Source organism: Eriocheir sinensis, unplaced genomic scaffold (genome assembly GCF_024679095.1).
Source record: "Eriocheir sinensis breed Jianghai 21 unplaced genomic scaffold, ASM2467909v1 Scaffold780, whole genome shotgun sequence".
Taxonomy (NCBI): Eukaryota; Metazoa; Arthropoda; class Malacostraca; order Decapoda; family Varunidae; genus Eriocheir; species Eriocheir sinensis.
In genome coordinates, this window is record NW_026112143.1 from 150991 (window position 1) to 172766 (window position 21776).

The following is a 21776-nucleotide window of genomic DNA, read 5'->3' on the forward strand; positions in this document are numbered from 1 at the left end:
CTCGGCCAGGGATAAACATCAGTACTAAGGTGCGTGTTAACGTGTCGGTAGTCCAGACATCAGGCTTATTCACTAAGACAATGGGTGAAAGCCACGCAGATGTCGACTTCTCAATGATCTCCCTATTCTCCATGTCTTGTAACATTTCCGCTATCACCTTTTTTGCCTGTTCAGGGTAACGATATCTAGGGCCTCGACTCGGTCTCGGGTCGGCTACATTAATTTTCGCAGGGGGGCCTGCCATTAACCCTAGTTCACTTTTGCCCAGAATGAAAAGTTCGGTGTGGTCTGGAATGGCTGAATTCAGTTCCTCCTTTTGTTCATGAGTAAGATGGTTCCATTTCTGCTGTTTTATAATTTCTGCTAGTCGTACTGTTCTGCTACCCTGGATGTTCACTTGATCGGTGGTTGGGAGGAGGTCATGTTGAATCTCCTGGTAGTGGATAACCTCGGCCGTCTCACTCGCATGGTCTGGTTCGTCGTCGAGGTATTTATATGAACCTAATAGCGTTCCCGGTTTGAATCCTTTACTGCTTTGGTGTTGTTAACGAAAGGAAGGTAGATGGTGTTTTGCTCTTTTACTTTAGTTAAGAACGGTAAACTGTTTTGACTGATTTTGGGTTGAGGATGAACCAGCAAGGTGGTATTTGGGTTTTCCTTCACCTGGATAGGGATAAATTGTGAGGTATAGCGTTCCATATGAAGAGGCTTTGTGGGATTTACCCCTTTAGGGATGTCGCCGTGGGCAGGGGAATGCTTCGTATTCTCTCTACTTTCCCTTTCTGTCGTCTTATGTGACCAACTACGTATGAAGCATTACCCCAGACTATCTCGTCCAACCTTCCGTTCCATTGAAAATGAGCCTTCCCTCTGATGTCAGTACCCAGCAGTAGCTCTGCATCAAGGTAACTGTTTGGGACTACTGGAACCCATTGTTTGTGTACATGATCGCTACCTACCCCGATTTCTAACCAAACCATGCCAATAACTCGGAGAGGGGGAACCCGTGACGCCTCGTAAACGAGGTAAGTTGCGTCTTTTATTTATTTCACTCCCTAGTTTATTTGCAGCCGATTCTTTGATAAGGGTATGACCACTACCCGTGTCTACCACTGCTCTCATGGTTTTACTGATAATAGCCAAACTGATGATAGGGGAGGTGTGTCCCTGTGTTAGTCATGTTCGGCTGGCTGATCGACCTGGGCAGTTTTTTTTTATTTCAACGCCAGCATCCGTACTTCTTGCAATCGAAGCAAGTACCACGCGTCGGTTTCCGCCAACATTATCTCAAGAAATGTGTGTGGGACCGACAGTATGAGCAATATCGTTCTGATCGTGACTGACGGGTTGAGGCTTGTAATTGTCCTACCCGTTCCGTTCAGTCCCTAATCTGCCTTTTAAGTTGTTCTAACTCTGAGGATTCGGTGGGTGTAGCATTTGGTTTAGACGTATCGTTAGGGTTGGGTGGACATTTCGCAGGTGGTGATTCAGTGGCCGTTTTTCGCTCTTCTCTAACTCTATATAGAGAGGATGCGTGGGTAGCTTCGGGCCACTGACGCTCATGTTCCACTCGATCAATGAATTTATTTTAGGGAGTCTATTTCTTGCCATGCTCATCAAAATTCACGTCGGTGGAGAACTCTGTTTTTAATAACTTTTTAAGGTATTCCCCAGGTTATACATTGATGTTGGGTCTGATGGTTGTGAATGAGAGCTGCTAGCTCAGAGCTTACTCGCCCTTTGCTACTTGCACCCTTCTCAGATCGTCGTCGCTAACCTGCTCGACTAGTTCAAAAAATATCTGGAGCTGTGTGGTTGAATTGAGCCCTTGTAGTTGGTTCAGCTCCAGAATAGGATGTCTCGCGGTTTGGTATTCCCTGTGACTTGACGTGGGGGATTTTGTAACTGCGCCCCAAGGCTTTCAATAACTTCATTCTGCCGGGTTAATACATCTTTGAGGCAACTTACTTCCTGCTCTAAGGCATCTATGTCCCTTGCAAACCGCCTATCGGCCGTGGGGTCTTGTCCTGGCGGGGGTTTGGTTTCTACTAATTGATCGTATGAACCCCACTTCCCCGGCAGTGGTTTCTCGGCCGTTTTTGACAATGTGACTTTTCACGATGGGTAAGATGTAGTTCAGGGGTCCTAGGTTGAGGCTCGATCCTCGTTTTACCGTCGGTCCAGTATCCTGTTACCATTCCGTACCTACACCTCACTCATCGGAGTCATCCTCTCCCATGAATCCCTGGATAACCTTTTTGAATTTCTCTTCGATCCTCATTCGACCGGCTTCGCTCTAATAGACTCCGTCCTCCGATAGCTCATCCGCAAATTGCTTGTTGTTAAAATTATGTTTTTAAGGTCTTTCTTAATTCGGTTAGTAATCCCGCACTGAATTATCTTATACTGGTCAGGGGAAAGATTTCTGGGTTGGAGTGAAGGCTCAATTTGACATTCATACACTACATCCTTGTAGTTTTCTTCGATCGCGTGACAAATATCATTAATGTGGTTGAAAACAATTGCTGGGTCAATACTACTAGTGATATCATTGCTGCCGATCCACAAAATGGTCAAATCACGTTCCCACTCGAGCACTTCATCCATACGTGGGTCGTCAAAAAACGAGCGAGCTTTTACTCCGGGGGCACGGCAAATCCTGACGTTCTTTCCTGGCAGTTTAATGAAGAGACGATGTCCCCGTAGAGCTTATTTTCTCTTTTTCTTCTTTTTCCCAACACGTCATCTGCGTGTATCGAAACACACGAGAAGTTAATCAAGACCAGAAGAGGGTATTCGCCGGCTGCCTGGGATTGAACCCGCGACCAGCGTGACGGGAGAGCCACTCATTACCGAATCGGCCAAAGAGGTACCCCACTGGCTAAGTGGGTTATGGGAGGCTTGTTGATCAGGCATAGTCGCCGCACTACACGACTTTCCCCTCTATGTAGATTAATTTCTGTGTGTTGAGACCTTAGATAGTGACCACTGTCGGTACACTATTCCACAACGTCCCCGTAGAGATATACCTCCAACTCTCCCATTTTCTATTACCCTCGGAGAGCATGGGCCATCCTCCCTGTTACCCCTTCGGGGAAACTCAACAGAATCGCAGGATAGGATCCCATCGCTGCCACCAGTTTAATGAAGAGACAATGTCCCCATAGAGCTTATTTTCTCTTTTTCTTCTATATCCCAACACGTCCTTTGCGTGTATCGAAACACACGAGAAATTATATCAAGACCAGAAGAGGGTATTCGCCGGCTGCCTGGGATTGAACCCGCGACCAGCGTGACGGGAGAGCCACTCCTTACCGAGTCGGCCAAAGATATACCCCACTGGCTAAGTGGGTTATGGGAGGCTTGTTCTTCAGGCATAGTCGTTGGGATGGCACGTTCCTCCCTTCTCCTTTGTTGTTTACTTGCAACAATGCACTATCAATCAATATAATGGCCACATGGATCTCAGTGTTATGGTATATTTATCGTTATATTTTTTTAGGAAGATATATTCGTATATTAGTAATGAAATAGTTTACGTTTATAATAATAATACCTCTATGTAACTTGTAGTTGCCAGATAGCAGGTGACTGAGTTGCCTAGCATAGGGATGGAAGATCAGCTTGTTGAATATAGTAATAGTAACGACACCGTTATGAATGTCAAAAGAGATGTTTAGAAACGGTGACAAATGAAAATAACAGGAGTCTACCCAGTTACGACTGTCAATGTAGCCTATTTATATAATTTTTTATGTGAATATTTCTCCCTCTCCTTATACAATATATTATTAATTCTCCTCTATTTTAGGTCTAATTTGATGATGTTTCGAAGATATTGATGTTGGAAAACCTTTATTTATCACAGAAAAAATATTTTTAACACAAAATATGCATTAAAACACACAAAAAATAACATTTTAGTTGGACAGCGCGGGACACACTCGGCTTTACTTGGATGACTCATCGGCAACGAACCCAGCAAGCTGCCATGCCTTCTCTATACTCGAGACGGCAATGACCAGCTGCGGCAGCAGCAACTGCTTGGTTCAGAGCAGACACCTTGACGACTGAAGTGTGTGCTTCACTCCAGGTGTGAACAGAAAGAGGCATGCACATCCATCGAGGAAGAAGCATGCAGCTAGAGGCATGCTTGAGCGTGCGTGTTGCATGCGTAGATACATAGGCAGATGCACGGCAACCAGGCGCAAGGCGCACAGGTCTTAAGGGACACTTGTGTGTGAACAGAAGCTTCGATCACTGTCTCAAGTTCCTCCAAAATCATATGACAGACAGACAAGCAAGGGTGTGAGGAAGAGGAGGAGTGGGTGTGGCAGATCAGTGTCAGGGGCACGAGACACTTGTGGTGATCACCGGACATCTCGGACTGTGACGGAAGCTTTGATCATCGTCTCCATTGCTTCCAAAATTAAATGAACATAACTTACCTTTCTGTACTTTGCTAACATGTTGCCCTGTGGCCCCCAGACTGTGCAGGTGTTGTAGATCTTGTCGCCCTCCCTCTCCCGCACCGAGCCGCCCACCACAAACACGCCAAACTTCTTCGCCGCGTCACCGAGGGGGGCGGTGCTCTCGCCGGGGACGGTCTCCACGTAATTGGGATTCTCACCTGTGGAGACGACGCTGTTGAACTGTTACAAAAAACAAACAGTATTGTAAATATATATAATATGTTTAATAAACTGATCTCTCTCTATACATGGGGAGGCGGTGGGCAGGTGGTCAGCGTGCAGGTGTGGTGAGCCCGTGGACCTAGGTTTGAGTCCCACCGAAACACTAATGAACTGATCTCTCTCTATACATGGGGAGGCGGTGGCCAGGTGGTCAGCGTGCTGGTGTGGTGAGCCCATGAACCAAGGTTTGAGTCCCACCGAAACACGCTGATTTTACAAGCCATCGCCGAGTGTCTGAAGGTTACCCATGTTACAGTAGAATATCAATGTATTATTATTATTATTATTATTATTATTATTATTATTATTATTATTATTATTATTATTTAGTATCACCACGAATTAGGCATACAATTGTCAATGGGAAAAACCCACGACAGATAGATCACGCCACCTTATAGTAATGTCATCCGTCAGTGTTTACCGTCTCAGTTTGTATACAAAGCATTTCATCAAGCTTGAAAGTCACTTTGACATACGTGACCAATTGTAACAATTATTTTCCAACCTGTAACTCGTCACTCCTTCACGAGAGTCCGACTGACACACAACGGCAGTCGCTCTCGCTTCGACGCTCCTTGTACATATAGGCTAAGAATATATTCGCCTTAAGGAAGCTGAAGTTTTAATCAACGCCCTTTAAACGCCCCCCGGTACACCGTTACATTTTGGTTGGCAGCGGTCCCCACCGCGCCTGTGCCTTCGCTAGCCCGTTCTCCTCCAAGCTCCAAGCCACGAGAACTCACCAACAAACTCCGGGAGCAGGCGTAGAAGGAAGGGAGGAGTCACAAGCCAGCCGTGTGCTGAACACCACATTAAGTTAAAACCCAATACAAATCCTGTATATATCAATGCGTACAAGCTCCCCCACAGTCAGAGGGAGGTTGTGCAGCAACTTATCTCTGAAATGTTAGAACAAGGTGTCATCAAAGAATCGAATTCCCCGTGGAATTCACCCTTGTTTCTGGTTCCAAAGAAAGACGGTTCTTATCGTCCTGTGATTGATTTCCGGCGTGTGAACAACGCAACCATGGATGATCATTTTCCGCTTCCCATTCTTAGAGATCTTCTGATGTGTCTCGGTAGAGGAAATAAAGTCTTTACGAGTCTTGATCTGGTCAGTGGCTACTGGCAACTGCCCCATGGCTCCCGAGTCACGTGAAATAACGGCTTTCAGCACGCCTCATGGCCACTATGGGTGGACGAGGATGCCGTTCGGGCTCAAAGGAGCTCCCCTGACCTTCCAAAGGACAATGAACAGTATTTTTGGTGACTTGCTGGGCAACTCTGTCTATGTGTATTTAGACGACATCATCACAGCAAGTAAAGACGTGCATGCACACATGGAAACACTAAAAGCAGACCTACACAGACTTCAAGAGGTCGGATTAAAGGTCAAAATCACCAAATGTGAATTCTTAAAGCCTCGGATCAAGTTCTTGGGGCATGTCGTGGACGAATTCGGCATCCACACAGTGGACGACAAAATAAAAGCTATTACCAAGTTCCCTCAGCCAACGTCTTCGGACAAGGTACGGTCTTTCTTGGGTGTCGCAGGTTATAACAGGCCTTTCATAAAGGACTTCGCAGCACGCGCGAGTCCCCTAACCCATCTATTAAAGAAAGACGTACCATTCCAGTGGCTCCCAGCTCAACAAACGAGCTTTGAGGATTTAAAGAAAGCGCTTACACAGGCTCCGGTCCTTGTCTTTCCGGATTTCAAGGACCCCTTTCAGCTTTGTACCGACGCTTCGGCTAGTGGACTAGGAGCCGCTCTTATGCAAACAGATAAGTCCGGCAAAAAGCATGTAATAGCGTTCGCCAGTCGAGTACTAACAGCTCCGGAAAAGAACTATTCTGTTACCCACCTAGAGGCTCTTGCCACTGTGTGGGCTCTGAAGCATTTTCGAGACATAGTGATGGGGTACAAAATTGTGGTGTATACGGACCACACGGCCATCACTGATCTTTTCAAGGGAAAAAACCTACACGGTCGTCTGGCAAGATGGTTCTTAACGATCCAAGAATACAATCCGGAGATAAAATATATCACCGGGAAAACAAATGTGGTCGCAGATGATTTATTTCGAAATATTTCAATAGGCGCGATTACCACTCCAGAGGTCATCCACAACTTAACTTCACCTGAACTACACACTGCTCAGCGAGACCACCCGGTGTGGAAGAAGTTAATTTACGCCCAAGAGTCGGGAGACTAAACAAACCTTCCAGAATTGCCAGTTCCCTTTTCACAATTCTTCCTATCAGAGGACAACCTCCTTTGTAGATCATGGCCAACCAAACCGGTACCTATAGAACAACTGGTCATCCCAGACAAATACGTCCCCGTGACGCTTAAGCTGGTCCATGACACACCCATTGCGGGTCACCCAGGAAAAGACAAAATGCTATCTGTCACCAGACGAAAATTCTACTGGGCCACATTACGGGTTGATGTAGAAAAACTTGTCGCACATTGCGTCGTTTGTGCTAAGCACAAGGGTTCCGTAAAAGGGCCAGCGCCTATGTTACAATAACCAGTACCAGAGGCGCCATGGGATGTTGTTAATATAGACTCATTACAGCTCCCCCAGAGCCAACATGGTTCGCGCGTTCTTATTGGTGTGCGTCGACCAGTTCTCTAGGTTTCTAGTTCTAGCGCCTCTCAAGGACAAGACAGCCACACGCGTGGCCCATGCCCCTCGTGACTCACGTGTTGTGTCCACATTCGTCTCCTCGAATTTTTTTGAGTGACAATGGCACCGAGATTAGGAACTCAGTATTGAGCGAAATATGCGCTCAGTTTAACATCACGCAATCCTTTATCACTGCTTACCACCCAGCTGCTAATGGGTTGGCGGAGAGGGCTAAAAGGAATATCTTACAGGTCCTCAGGCCTATCGTGAACGATCTCCACGATAACTGGGAGGATTGGCTATCGCATATAGCCGCTTCCATAAATACGTCGGTAAACGACTCTACGGGGAAGTCTCCCTACTACATCTTATATGGGGTGGAGAAACGTCTTCCGTACGACTTCCTAACAAAACCTCACCAACCTTTCTACAACACTGATAGGTACGCACAACAGCAGATGCATATGTTTTCCAAGATACACTCAGAGGTTAGATGTACGTTAAAAGCTACGAAGGTTGAAATGATGTCAAAACAACACAAACAGGCCTTCCCGGTGAAATTAAAAGAGAGTGACACAGTCATGATTAAGCAAGCGGAAAGGAGTTCGAAACTGGGGGCTAAATTTGTGGGTCCTTACCGAGTTGTTCGGAATGTCAGGGGAAATCGGTTCGAGGTTCTTGAGTCAAATAGTAGGGTCAGTCTAGAAGTTCACAGTGATCGTCTGAAAGTAATTCCCTCACCTTTGGACCTTGATATTGGTAATTCCCCCTCAGAGTCAAATGTTCAACAAGATAATCCCAAAACCCATAGCTATAACTTGAGACCACGGGTTTAAATACTTCATTCCCACCACTTTCAGATCATGATGTTGCGTTTTCTGATCATCTTGTTGTTCCTCGGCTCCCTGCTTGCAACAACACCCATCCACCTGAAGCCTGGTGCCCTCACGGCACACATAGGAGAGGTCTTCCTCATAGAAGATGTGTTCCTCGTAAAATATCCATATACTTCATTGACCAACACCACAGACACAATCAGGATAGTCTCAGAAAAACTACTCGGCATGGCAGACGCCATACGGGCTACCAAGATTAGGGAATCAAAGGCACCTTCTAGTACCAACTCTCTGAATCTTTTCAACTACTGGAGGATAGGATTCTGTTCTTGCGGGGAAAAGTTGATGAGGTAGACATGGATTATAGTTTTCACTCAGTTCACTCTCGGGTAAAGAGGGGGTTGCTCAACATCGTCGGGTCCGCCTCAAAGTTCCTCTTCGGTACGGCAACCGACGAAGACGTGCGCGATTTGCGGGACCACTACGCTCATGTACTTTCCTTTGCTGCCCGAAATCGCAGGGTGATCAACGCCAATTGTAGAAAACTTACGCGGTTGCATACTAACATTGTGGAACTGCTAGAGCAAACAACTAAGATGGTAGAAGTTATCGACATAGTTGTCAGGCAGATCGACCAGGTGAATCAGTTTCTCCTCCTAGATCAGGCCTTGCATGTATTGGGAAACGTCATTAACTCTGTCGCAACGGCAAATCAGCAGGTTATTAGCAACATGGTTGATGCAGCGCACGGTAGAGTCACACCTGCCTTGTTCCCTCTACACGATTTGAGAACGACTGTCCAGATCGGCTATCAAAATTATAGCCTCACACCTTTATTCAACCCAGACATGAGTCAATATTTTACCCTTGATTGAGTCCAGCCTCACCCCCGATGCCATAATCATTCATGTTCAATTTCGGACGGCGGACGTGTTTGAGGCACACGAAATTGTCCCGTTCCCTTTTTCAGCTAAGGACAGTGTGTTAGCCCTGGACACGTCCCCGTCTCTTGTTCTAATCGCGAAGGATTTCGCTCTGTATTCAACGGGTAGCTACTCACTCTTGCAATATTGCAGGGAGACGCTCTTCAGTCGCTGCTATTGCTCTACGTCTCTCTTTGCCTTCCTACCAGTTCGGGGAGTGGTATGCAAGAACGCCCTCACCCGCGTGAAAGCGTCTGACGCTCTTGCCCTGTGCCCTTACATGTAGCTAACAGCAACGCCTTTGTTCCATAAGAACTTTCAGGGTCTGCATTATTTATAATTCCCTCAGTCCTTCTATGTATCGGTCATCTGCCCGGAGGGTACCACTTATCAACGGGTTATTGGTCACTATGCCATAGCGGAAGCATGCTATATCCGCTCCACTAACATAACAACGTACCCGTCCCGGATCCGTCTGGTTTTCACGGCCAATATTTCCCATCGAGTGTTTCCTCTACGGTCTCTCGATGACATTCACTTCTCCAGCATCTCTTATGTGACTAATTCCCTTAATTCATTGTCTTTCGCAAACAAAACAGAGTTTGCGGAAACCCTGAAGGAAACGCTGCCTGAATACCTGCATCTCCCCTACTTGTACCCTGGATTTTTTGTACCAGTGTTTCTGATGTTCGTCAGTCTCGTCGTCATGTGCTCCCTTATTAGGAGGAACTCTGTCCTGCACGATTATTTGGTTGTGCAGACACGGCGACTGGATGCAGGGAGGCCACTGGCAAGGTAGTTTTTCCTTTTCTCAAGCAAGTCAAATGACAGAAACCTGGCATTCCCCTGCTCCTATACTTAACATTGTACTATGTTTCACTACTGTATTTTTTTTAGGAGCTAGATGAACGTTTCATTGTCTGTAACTATGCCAGTTGATAGCTTCTTATACATGTGTCCTTATATTTATCTTTTGAGAGATTTCTTATGTTTCATGTCACACACGTTGTGTTTTACCTCTCCCTATTTATATTATAACTGCACATATGTTCTTACATAGCCAGTGTTTTACTGTAATTGTATCATAGGCAGTCTGCTTAACAAACTCCCACTATGTATGTTAATGGTAACTAGACTGCTAGTTAGATTTTTGTATATCGCGAGGTCGCGATCACTGGTAGGTGACCGAGCAGTGTTATAGTAGGATATCAATGTATTATTATTATTATTTAGTATCACCACGAATTAGGCATACAATTGTCAATGGAAAAAACCCACGACAGATAGATCACGCCACCTTATAGGAATGTCATCCGTCAGTGTTTACCGTCTCAGTTTGTATACAAAGCATTTCATCAAGCTTGAAAGTCACCTTGACATACGTGACCAATTGTAACAATTATTTTCCAACCTGTAACTCGTCACTCCTTCACGAGAGTCCGACTGACACACAACGGCAGTCGCTCTCGCTCCGACGCTCCTTGTACATAAAGGCTAAGAATATATTCGCCTTAAGGAAGCTGAAGTCTTAATCAACGCCCTTTAAATGCCCCCCGGTACACCGTTACACCCACATGCAGCCCAGATCTTCAATCAACCCAAACTTGAACGACATCGTTCAAGTGCTGCGCTGAGGGGCAGCATGGGCCAGGCATAAAGGCATATATCACGGCAGCCACTATAAACAGAATTCGCCTGCTAATGAACTGGGGCATTCCAAAAGGCCAATCAAGAGAGCCTACCAGCGCAAGAGGCAGCACCAAAAAAAAAAAAAAAAAATAATAATAATAATAATAATAATAATAATAATAATAATAATAATAATAATAATAAATAAATATATATAAAAAAATAAAAAAATCACTTCATACTCATGTAAGCAAAGCTCCTTACTGAGGCTGCAGGGTCCGTTGAATAACTCCGGCAGCACCACCAGCTGGGCATCGTTGCCGGCAGCCTCCTCGATGAACTGCACGGCCCGCTCCACGTTCTTGGTCTTCTCCTCGGCCACAGCCATTTGGACCAGAGCAATGCGCAAGGCTGTCAAAAAGGATGTAGAACCATTTAGCTGTCAAGAAGGATATAGTACCACCTAGTTGTCAAGGAGGATGTACTACCATTTAGCTGTCAAGGAGGATGTAGTATCATTTAGCTGTCAAGGAGGATGTAGTATCATTTAGCTGTCAAGGAGGATGTAGTACCATTTAGCTGTCAAGGAGGATATAGTTGCATTTAGCAAATGCAAACTATTAAGATTCACCAGAGCGCACAACCTCATCCATCACACTTACACTCTCCACAATTCAGATTTAGAATCAGTTCACACACACGAGTACCTTGGTATCCATCTCTCAACTAACTTGAAGTTCAACACTCACAGAGACCATATCAGTGCCACAACCAACAGAACGCTGGGGTTCCTGAGGAGGAATTTACATAACTGCACACCTGACATTAAACACATAGCTTCTGACACACTTGTGAGACCAACACTGGAATACTGCTCCACGGTGTGGGATCCTTACACACACTTAAACATTGATAGGTTAGAACAAATCAACACCAAGGCGGCTAGGTTCATTACAAACAATTACACTCGAACGCCTGGCATCACAACACGGATGAAACAACAGATAAACATGGAACCTCTTCTCATACGCAGACAAGCACACAGACTTACACTTATGTACAAGATCACAAACACTCATATTGACCCACAAACATACCTACACAATGCAAACAGTCAACGTACTCGTAACACACACATCCATAAATACCAAACATATCACACAAACACTGACGCATACAAGCACTCATACTTTCCACGCACCATACGTGACTGGAACAACCTCCCTCATCAGATTTTAGACTGCGATACAAATGACTCATTCAGAAAACAAATACACAATCACTTGTCACCACAAGACACCAACACTTAAAGGCGGTGGCTGAATCGACAGAGTAACAGCACCGCGTTCAGGAGGACGCGAGTTCAATCCCCGCTCGGTGCCACCAAGCTGGGATTTTTCAGCCGCCGCCGAGTGGCTTAAAACTACCCACATGCTGTCCAGAAGACCACCTATCAACCCGGACTCTAGATTCTAGGATTAAAGATGAGCTCCGGGAGGGCAGCATGAGCCAATGCAAGATGGCGCCACTATAAACACTCGCCTGCGCCAGAACGGGCTGGGACGACCATCAGGACCCACCGGGAAGAAGCCTTGGGCCGACCATCAGGCCCTACCGGGAAGAAGCCTACCGGCGCTATAGGCCGCGACGTAAAAAAAAAAAAAAAAAAAAAAAAAAAAATTACACTTGATTCACTTCCCAATTATTCACAATTATGCGTGTTATGCACCTGTACGGGTGCCCTGCGCATCATATATCCAGATCCAGATCCAGCTGTCAAGGAGGATATAGTTGCATTTAGCTGTCAAGGAGGATATAGTTGCATATAGCTGTCAAGGATGATGTAATACCATTTAGCTGTCAAGAAGGATGTAGTACCGTTTAGCTGTCAAGGAGGATATAGTACCATTTAGCTGTCAAGCAGGATGTAGTACCATTTACCTGTCAAGGAGGATGTAGTACCATTTAGCTGTCAAGGAGGATGTAGCACCATTTCAATAAGAACATAAGAACGTAAGGAGTCTGCAAGAGGCCGGTTGGCCTATACAAGGCAGCTCCTGTACACTCAACCCCACCTTACCTCACCATCCATGGCTTTATCTAAACTCTTCTTGAATGTATCTATGGTATTGGCACCCACAACATGGCTCCCAAGCCTGTTCCATTCATCTACCACTCTGTTGGTGAACCAATTTTTGCCTATGTCTTTGTTGAATCTGTATTTGTCTAACTTAAAACCATTGCTACGCGTCCTACCTGGCTCTTTTACTATCAAAATCATATTGACATCCCCGTTATTAAACCCCTTCATCCACTTATAGACCTCGATCAAGTCTCCTTGCAACCTTCGCCTGAATCATCTTTGTCATTCTCCCCTGTACAGATTCTAACATTTTGATATCCATTCTATAGTAGGGGGACCAGAACTGAACTGCATAATCGAGATGAGGTCTAACTAGTGCTAAGTAAAGTTTGAGGATGACTTCAGCGGTCCTATTGCTTACGCTCCTTGAGATGAAACCAAGTACTCTGTTTGCCCGATTTTTAGCCTGAATGCATTGAGCCCTAGGACGGAGGTCAGCGCTCAATAGGACTCCTAAGTCTCTCTCAAGCCCAGGCCTGCTCAGAGGAATGTCATTTAAGGAGTAATTGTGTGAGGGATTATTCCTACAGAATTCCTCAGAATGCTACACTTCCCGAAGTGAAATTGGAGGAGATATTTTTGGCTAGATGCCAGAAGTCACGGGAAGAATTAGAGAAAGCAAGGTTTTGGCATTTTCTATTGATGAAGGAGTTTTTGGTAAGTCGGAGAAGAGATTTGGCACGATTCCGGGCAGAAATATAAAGATTATGGTTAGAAGGAGTGCGAAGGCTCTGGTACCTTTTATGCGCCGCCTCTCTAGCTTTAATAGCACGAGAACAAGCATGATTAAACCAACCCTTTTTAGCATAAGGAGTAGAGAAAGAACGTGCAATGTATGCCTTCATTCCAGAGACAATCACCTCTGTGATGCGCTGGGCACACACAGAGGGGTCTCTCTCCTGGAAGCAATAATCATTCCACGGGAAATCGGAAAAGTACATCCTCAGGTCGTCCCACCGAGCTGAAGCAAAATGCCAGAAGCATCGCCTCTTCGGTGGGTCCAGAGGATGTACAGGGGCGAAAGGACAGGATACAGAAATAGGATTGTGATCGGAGGAGCCCAACGGAGAGAGCACTGCGAGCGCAATGGGTGGCTGTTCGTCGACAATTGGGACCTCTTCTTTGGCAACGACGCCCTCTACGCCCGTGACGGGGTACATTTGACGTTCAAGGGTGTTGAGGCTCTCTCAGACTCCCTTGAGCGAGCACTTGGTACCCTGAGGGATTTTTTAGTATAGGCGAGGGGGGGAGGAGTAATGGGAGCAATGGGAGGAGTAATTGGAGAGGACATCTAGCTCATAATATAACCAGGCAGCTTAGAAGTAATTATAGGGGAGTAACAGAGGACGGGCTAAGAATCTTCTATACTAACAGCAGGAGCCTCAGAAACAAGATAGACTTACTAAGGGGTGAAGCTTGTTCAGAAAATTTAGACATAATAGCGATCACTGAGACATGTATAGACACTGCCAATAGAAATTTTAGATCAGAATTTGAAATAACGGGTTATCAGATGTTTCACAAAGACAGAAGGGGCAGAAAGGGAGGTGGAGTTGCACTATATGTTAAAGACTCACTTAAATGTTTAGTTAACAATTCAGTCAAAATTAACATGGATTCAGAATCAGTTTGGGTGGACGTTTACAAAGGGAAAGAAAAACTAACTCTAGGAGTTCTGTATAGGCCACATAACCTTAACAGGCAGGACACGAGTATATTACTACAAGAGATTGGCAGGGCGAGTAGGAGTAGAAATGTCTGCGTAATGGGGGACTTTAATTATAGGAATATCGACTGGGAAGACCTAGTGGGTGACCTGGAAGCCGAGGATTTTCTTGAAGTTATACAAGATAATTTCCTTAAGCAGGTAGTTACTGAGCCTACCAGAGGAGATAACATATTAGACTTAGTTCTAACCAATAATGGGAACTTGCTACTTGAGTTGGAGGTGGGCGGAGAGTTAGGAAATAGTGACCACAGAACGATTCGTTTTAGCTTAGACTGGGCGGTAACCCGCGAACCAAACCCAGTGTTAGTGCCAGATTTCAGAAGAGCAAATTACGAGGAGCTTCGAAGATATCTTGAAGGGGTACACTGGGATAATTTAGGAATTCATGAGGGCCAGAACTGCGGATTGGAGAGCCAGGAGAACCAGTTAGAAATGTCTTACAATAACTTAGTTAGAGTAATAGTAGAGGGGCAAGGACAGCATATACCACAACGAACACTTAGAAAAGAAAACAATGATCCTAAGTGGATGACTCGTGGACTAAAACACGAGATTGGGTTAAAGAAGGGAATTTATCAGAAAATAAAGAATGGTGAAACACATCTCAGGGGCCGGTACGTCGAACTATCTAGATTATTTCAGAAAAACACCAGGATAGCAAAAAGGAACTATGAGATCAAAGTAGCAAATGAGGCGAAAAGTAATCCTAAGGGCTTCTTTCAGATGTATAGAACAAAACAAGGGAGAAAATTGGACCGCTGAAAACAAACACAGGGAGCTAGTAGAAAATTACGAAAATATGAGCACATTGTTGAACGACTACTTCCTTTCAGTATTCACACAGGAGGATCGAACGACTATACCGAAAAGGGTTCAGGTGTACGAGGGCGGGGATGGCGATAAATTGAGGGATATAATCATTACCAGGCAAGTAGTTCAGGATGAGATAGATAAGCTTAAGAAGAACAAGTCGCCAGGTCCTGACGGGATATTTCCGAGGGTATTAAAGGAATTAGGTGATGTACTCAGTGACCCACTAACCGACATCTTTAAGATGTCGGTAAATACTAATATGTGCCGAGCCTATGGAAAGTAGCTAATGTGACGCCGATTTTCAAAAAGGGGGACAGGTCAGTTGCTTCAAACTATCGCCCAGTTAGCTTAACATCGGTTGTAGGCAAGATACTGGAGTCCATAATAGCCAGGAACATTCGGGAGCATTTAGAGAAACATAGCTTAATTCACGACTCGCAGCATGGGTTCACAAAAGGTAGGTCATGCCTCACCAATCTCTTGTCCTTCTACAATAAAGTATTTGAGGCGGTTGACAGAGATGAAAATTATGGTGTAATCTATCTTGATTTTAGTAAAGCGTTTGACAAAGTTCCTCATCAACGACTGTTGCTTAAATTACAGGCTCACAGAGTAGAGGGTAGAGTTTTGAACTGGGTCAAGGCGTGGCTTAGCAATAGGAAGCAAAGAGTGCAAATCAATGGTAAAAGATCTGACTGGGGATGTGTTACGAGTGGCGTCCCACAAGGTTCGGTATTAGGTCCAATTTTGTTTATTATTTATATCAATGACTTAGGTACAGGAATTAGTAGTGATGTTAGTAAATTTGCAGATGATACCAAGATCGGTAGAGTAATTGAGTCGAATCAGGACGCTAGTATTCTCCAGGGTGAACTCAACAGATTTTATGACTGGGCGGATAAATGGCAGATGGAGTTCAATGTAGGGAAGTGCAGTATTCTGAGTGTAGGTAGGAACAACCCCTCATATAACTATTACTTAAATGACACTCTCATAAGCAGATCTGGGTGCGAGAGGGATTAAGGGGTCTTAATGAGCTCTGATCTCCGTCCAAGGGCACAATGAATTCAAGCTAGAAATCGAGCAAATAAGGTACTGGGATTTATTTCAAGAAGCGTAAGCAACAGAAGCCCCGAAGTCTTTCTCAAACTATATTTAGCATTAGTTAGACCTCATCTTGACTATGCGGTTCAGTTCTGGTCACCTTACTTTAGAATGGATATCAAAATGTTAGAATCGGTGCAGAGGAGGATGACTAAGATGATTCAGGGGTTGAGAAACTTGCCATACGAGGAAAGACTCACAGTTAAACTTGCATTCTCTAGAAAGGCGAAAGGTGCGTGGAGACATGATCGAGGTTTATAAATGGATGAAGGGCTTTAATAAGGGAGACATTCATAAGGTTTTGTTGGTAAGAGAACCGGGTAGGACCCGAAGTAATGAGTTTAAACTGGATAAATTCAGATTCAACAGGGACACAGGCAAAAATTGGTTTACAAACAGGGTGGTGGATGAGTGGAATAGGCTTAGCAGTCACGTGGTGAGTGCCAATACAATTGTCACATTAAAAAATAGACTAGATAAATTCATGGACAGCGATATTAGGTGGGGTTAGATACACGGGAGCTTAAGGTCAAAGGAGCTGCCTCTACAGAATGGACATCAACTTGCTAGAATCAGTTCAGAGGAGGATGACCGAGATGATTCAGGGGCTGAGGAACCTCCCATACCAAAATAGGCTGCAACATATAAACTTACATTCACTAGAGAGCCGAAGAGTGCGGGGAGATCTGATAGAAGTATTCAAATGGGTCAAGGGTTACAACAAAGGCGATATAAGTAAAGTACTGAGAATTAGCCAGCAGGATAGAACTCGCAGTAATGGATTTAAATTAGAAAAGTATAGATTTAGGAGATATAGTCAAGCATTGGTTTAGTAGTAGGGTGGTGGGGGAATGGAATAGACTCAGCAATCACATAGTTAGTGCAGGGACGGTGGCTTGTTTTAAGAGTAGACTGGATAGCTACATGGACGAGGATGAGAGGTGGCAGTGAGGTGTGGGTGCAGTAAGGTGACGGGGTACTGGATGCGTGGCTATTACCGCCGGTATAACGAGGATCAAGCCTCTACCTGTAACCCTTGAAACTACACCTCACCCATCGTGAGTAGTGGGGGGGATTCTGGAGCTGCTCTGTGTAGGCCACCCGGCCTCTTGCAGTTTCCCTATGTTCTTATGTCCTAACAGTTTGACAGTAAGCACAAGGGTTAGAAGTAAGGAAGAGGTCTCGTATGTTGGGCCGGTCTCCAAGACGGTCAGGAATACTTGTAGGGTGCTGAACCAACTGCTCTATATCGTTGAAGAGGGCAAAGTTGTAGGCTTGTTCACCAGGCTGGTCAGTTAAAGACGATGAAAGCCAAAGCTGGTAGTGAACATTGAAATCTCCCAAGATGGAGATTTCAGCGAAGGGAGAGTGGGTCAAGATGTGCTCCACTTTAGAGTTCATATAGTCAAAGAATTTTATATAGTCAGTAGAGTTAGGTGAGAGATAAACAGCACAGATGTATTTAGTAATAGACAGTGAAGTCTTAGCCAGATGGTTGAAAATTCAGAAGACTCAAGGTCGTGGGCACGAGAACAAGTGATGTCGTTGCGCACGTAGACGCAACATCTAGCTCTGAACTGAAATTTAGGATAGAGATAGTAGGAGGGAACACAGTAGAGATTGCTGTCAGTAGCCTCAGAAACCTGTGTTTCGGTGAGGAAGAGAAGGTGTGGTTTAGAGGAGGAGAGATGGTGTTCCACAGAATGAAAATTAGAACGAGGACCGCGAATGTTGCAGAGATTGATAAAAAAAAAGTCTCGAGGAGTTATCAAGACACCTCTCAGGTCGACAGCCAGAAGGGGAGTCCTCCCTGGGGCAATTTGTGGTCCCCCATGCAGGGTATGTAGTGTGGTGTGGATAGAGGATCTGGCTTTAGAGAGCATGCTGAATTACTCTCTGGTGTTCATGAGACCATAGGGAAACGGTTAGTGAGGTAATGGGAAGGGTCTTTGGAGGGCTTCAGCACCCTCCTCACTCCCCATATATATCTCACCGGGAGTGGCTTGCGCCCGTTCGGTAGGTGTCTTCCTACCTACTCCAACCATATGAACCACGAAGGTCTGTGCCTTGAAGGTCGCAGCAAGGTGCATCACCCCCAAGACAGGTGTGTACATTCATGAAGGTCGATGCCTTGAAGGTGGCAGCAAGGTGCATCACCCCCAAGACAGGTGTGTACATTCATGAAGGTCTGTGCCTTGAAGGTGGCAGCAAGGTGCATCACCCCCAAGACAGGTGTGTACATTCATGAAGGTCTGTGCCTTGAAGGTGGCAGCAAGGTGCATCACCCCCAAGACAGGTGTGTACATTCATGAAGGTCTGTGCCTTGAAGGTGGCAGCAAGGTGCATCACCCCCAAGACAGGTGTGTACATTCATGAAGGTCTGTGCCTTGAAGATGGCAGCAAGGTGCATCACTCCCAAGACAGGTGTGTACATTCATGAAGGTCTATGCCTTGAAGGTGGCAGCAAGGTGCATCACCCCCAAGACAGGTGTGTACATTCATGAAGGTCTGTGCCTTGAAGGTTCCAGCAAGGTGCATCCCCCCCAAGACAGGTGTGTACATTCATGAAGGTCTATGCCTTGAAGGTGGCAGCAAGGTGCATCACCCCCAAGACAGGTGTGTACATTCATGAAGGTCTATGCCTTGAAGGTTCCAGCAAGGTGCATCCCCCCCAAGACAGGTGTGTACATTCATGAAGGTCTGTGCCTTGAAGGTGGCAGCAAGGTGCATCACTCCCAAGACAGGTGTGTACATTCATGAAGGTCTATGCCTTGAAGGTGGCAGCAAGGTGCATCCCCCCCAAGACAGGTGTGTACATTCATGAAGGTCGTAATATGTTACAGGCGTCCTTCACTGCAGGACTGGGTTACTTTGTTAAAAAATGGTTGTAAAGTGATCAGCCATATACAAATAGCATTAAAACATGGATTATATTAATGGATTGAACAAAATTAATTAATGAAGTCCATTTTAGAGTGAGCTCTAGTCCCCTGTGCAGGGTAGTGACCACATGCTTGCACCAGCACTATGCAGCATAACAGTCATGTACTCACATCATTGCACTGCACTGCACCAGTGACTGAACCACCAGTCACAAGCAGTTTGAATAAACGATAGAAGAGGATCAAACATACTGAATAATCATACACTAATGGTCTAAATCAGGGGTGCTCAACTCACTGTTTGAGGGCATGCGGCCCTCAAAGAAGTTTAATGCGGCCCTCGGCAAGTAACCAAAAAATAACCTACTTATCAGTATCATAATACGTACTATTTGTTCACATTGGATTTTAATGATATGCAGCAATATAAATTTTATTATGATTCATATTACTGCATATTTTATTATATGCTAACTTTTCTTATGTTATTGTATTATTATGATAAAAAGGCTATTGCACATCTATAGTCTATCAATTTTAACTTGAGCCCTTGGACGCGATGCTTTCTTTCCCTCTGACCCCAAGCCTTTCATAACATCAGCAATCAATAAATGGGGGCATACGCCGGGGGGCGCGTCGCCTCGCCCACCCTACGACGCCAAGCCCGGGAGTCCCTCCGGGCGAGTCTCCATGCAGGCCCCCTTCCCAACCCGAGTACCTCCCGGCAGGATATATCGACTTGCTCAACCCACGAACTCCGTGGGCGTCCCCTTGGCCTCCTCCATTCAGGATTGTCATTTACAGAGACAACCCGATGAGCAGGATCAGCTTCCGGGAAACGTGCCACGTGCCCGTATAGCCGGAGTTGGCGATGACGGACTATGCAGGTAATATATGTCGAATCAGTCTCACAGATTTGTTGCCGGTTGGACACAAAGTCATTCCAGCGATATCCCATGATTCTGTGTAGACATTTATTACCAAAGGCATCAATCCGCCTCTCCAAGTCCCCATTAAGTGTCCATGTCTCACAACCGTAGAGTAAGACAGGGAGCACAATGGACTTGAAGATCTGGATCTTTGTCCTTCTGCACAGGTATCGACAACGCCATATACTCGTGTTAAGCGAGTCCATAACACCGTGGGCCAGACCAATCCGCCGTAAGACTTCCTGGCCAGACTCACCGTTGTTATGAACTACGCTACCAAGATACGTGAAACTTTCTGAGATCTCAACGTCCTCGCCACACGCATGAACAGACTATACTGTTTCATCATGCAGTCGTACTATGAATATATATTCCATAAATAGATAACGTACAGACTAACAGTGAGACAGATCGTCATGCGCAGGTCATCGCTAGATCTGTAAACAATGGAGGTTTCCCCGGCCCAAGCCACAGGGCTCAAGTTAAGTCGATGGACTATAGCAGCCTGAAGGCTGGCTAGCCTCACTGATTTTGTTCGTACCAGCGTTGCCACTTCTTGGCTTTTTTTTACTAGATCTTGGCTTCTAGGCTGAGACTTTGGCGCCTTGTCTTTTTTTCCCTTGAAAACAGGCTAATCTAGGCTTTTTTTTTTTCATTCTTTCCTGATTCGCTATTCCCTTCGCTCGTGTCCTGCCCTCTCATGCACACCTCGCCCTTATCCTCTTAATCAGTCCTGGTCTCTGGCTCCCTACCCCTCTCCTACCCAACCACTCCCTTCCGGGCCTTCCCCACCGTTGCCCATCCACTCCTAGCCCTCTCCCCTTACCCGTCGTTTTCCACACCACCTCCCCTACCCAATAGAGTTTCTCCCCGTCGAAGGGGAGTCACCTTGTCGTGGTGACGGGGCTTGAAGCGAGGTCGGCGGTACCACCTACCGTGGTGGCTTGCCCACCTCGATAGGGCTCGATGTCCGTTGGCCTCGTGGACCAAATGCTCCCCCCTCGTCACCGGTAGAGGAGACCTACTGGTGATGTTGCCTTCGCCCGCCCTGCCGTTTTACCACCTAGGGCAGGGCTACTGTCTCCCCACGTGTTTGCCGTGCGTGGCGTCCCGTATACTCCCCTTGCCCTCTCATCTGGGGGTTGAGTCCACCGTGGGGCAGGGTGTAGTTCCCCTCGGTGGGCAACATGCTCCTTTGGAGGGAGGGTTGGGGTAAGACGGGTGGTTCAGTGTGGCCCCACTGAATCAATCGGCTGGTCATGCGATGGGTAGAGTCAAGTAGTCATTGCCGGGTGGGCGGTCGCAACGGTCCCGCGGCCGCCGTTAAACACCTGGCAGTGGATGCGTATACTTTCCCATTACCCCTGGGGCTGTTGGGTGCGGTTTGGCCCCAACATTCAGCCTCCCCTTGTTGGGCTCCGTGGTGGGTGGGGGTGTGGGGGAGTGAAACACCTTCCC

The 21776-nt window shown here is 46.0% G+C and overlaps 1 pseudogene; it reads right to left on the reverse strand.

The window, feature by feature from the left end:
• Window positions 1-21776, reverse strand: part of LOC126994365 (omega-amidase NIT2-like) — a 47947-nt pseudogene that overhangs the window by 19254 nt on the left and 6917 nt on the right.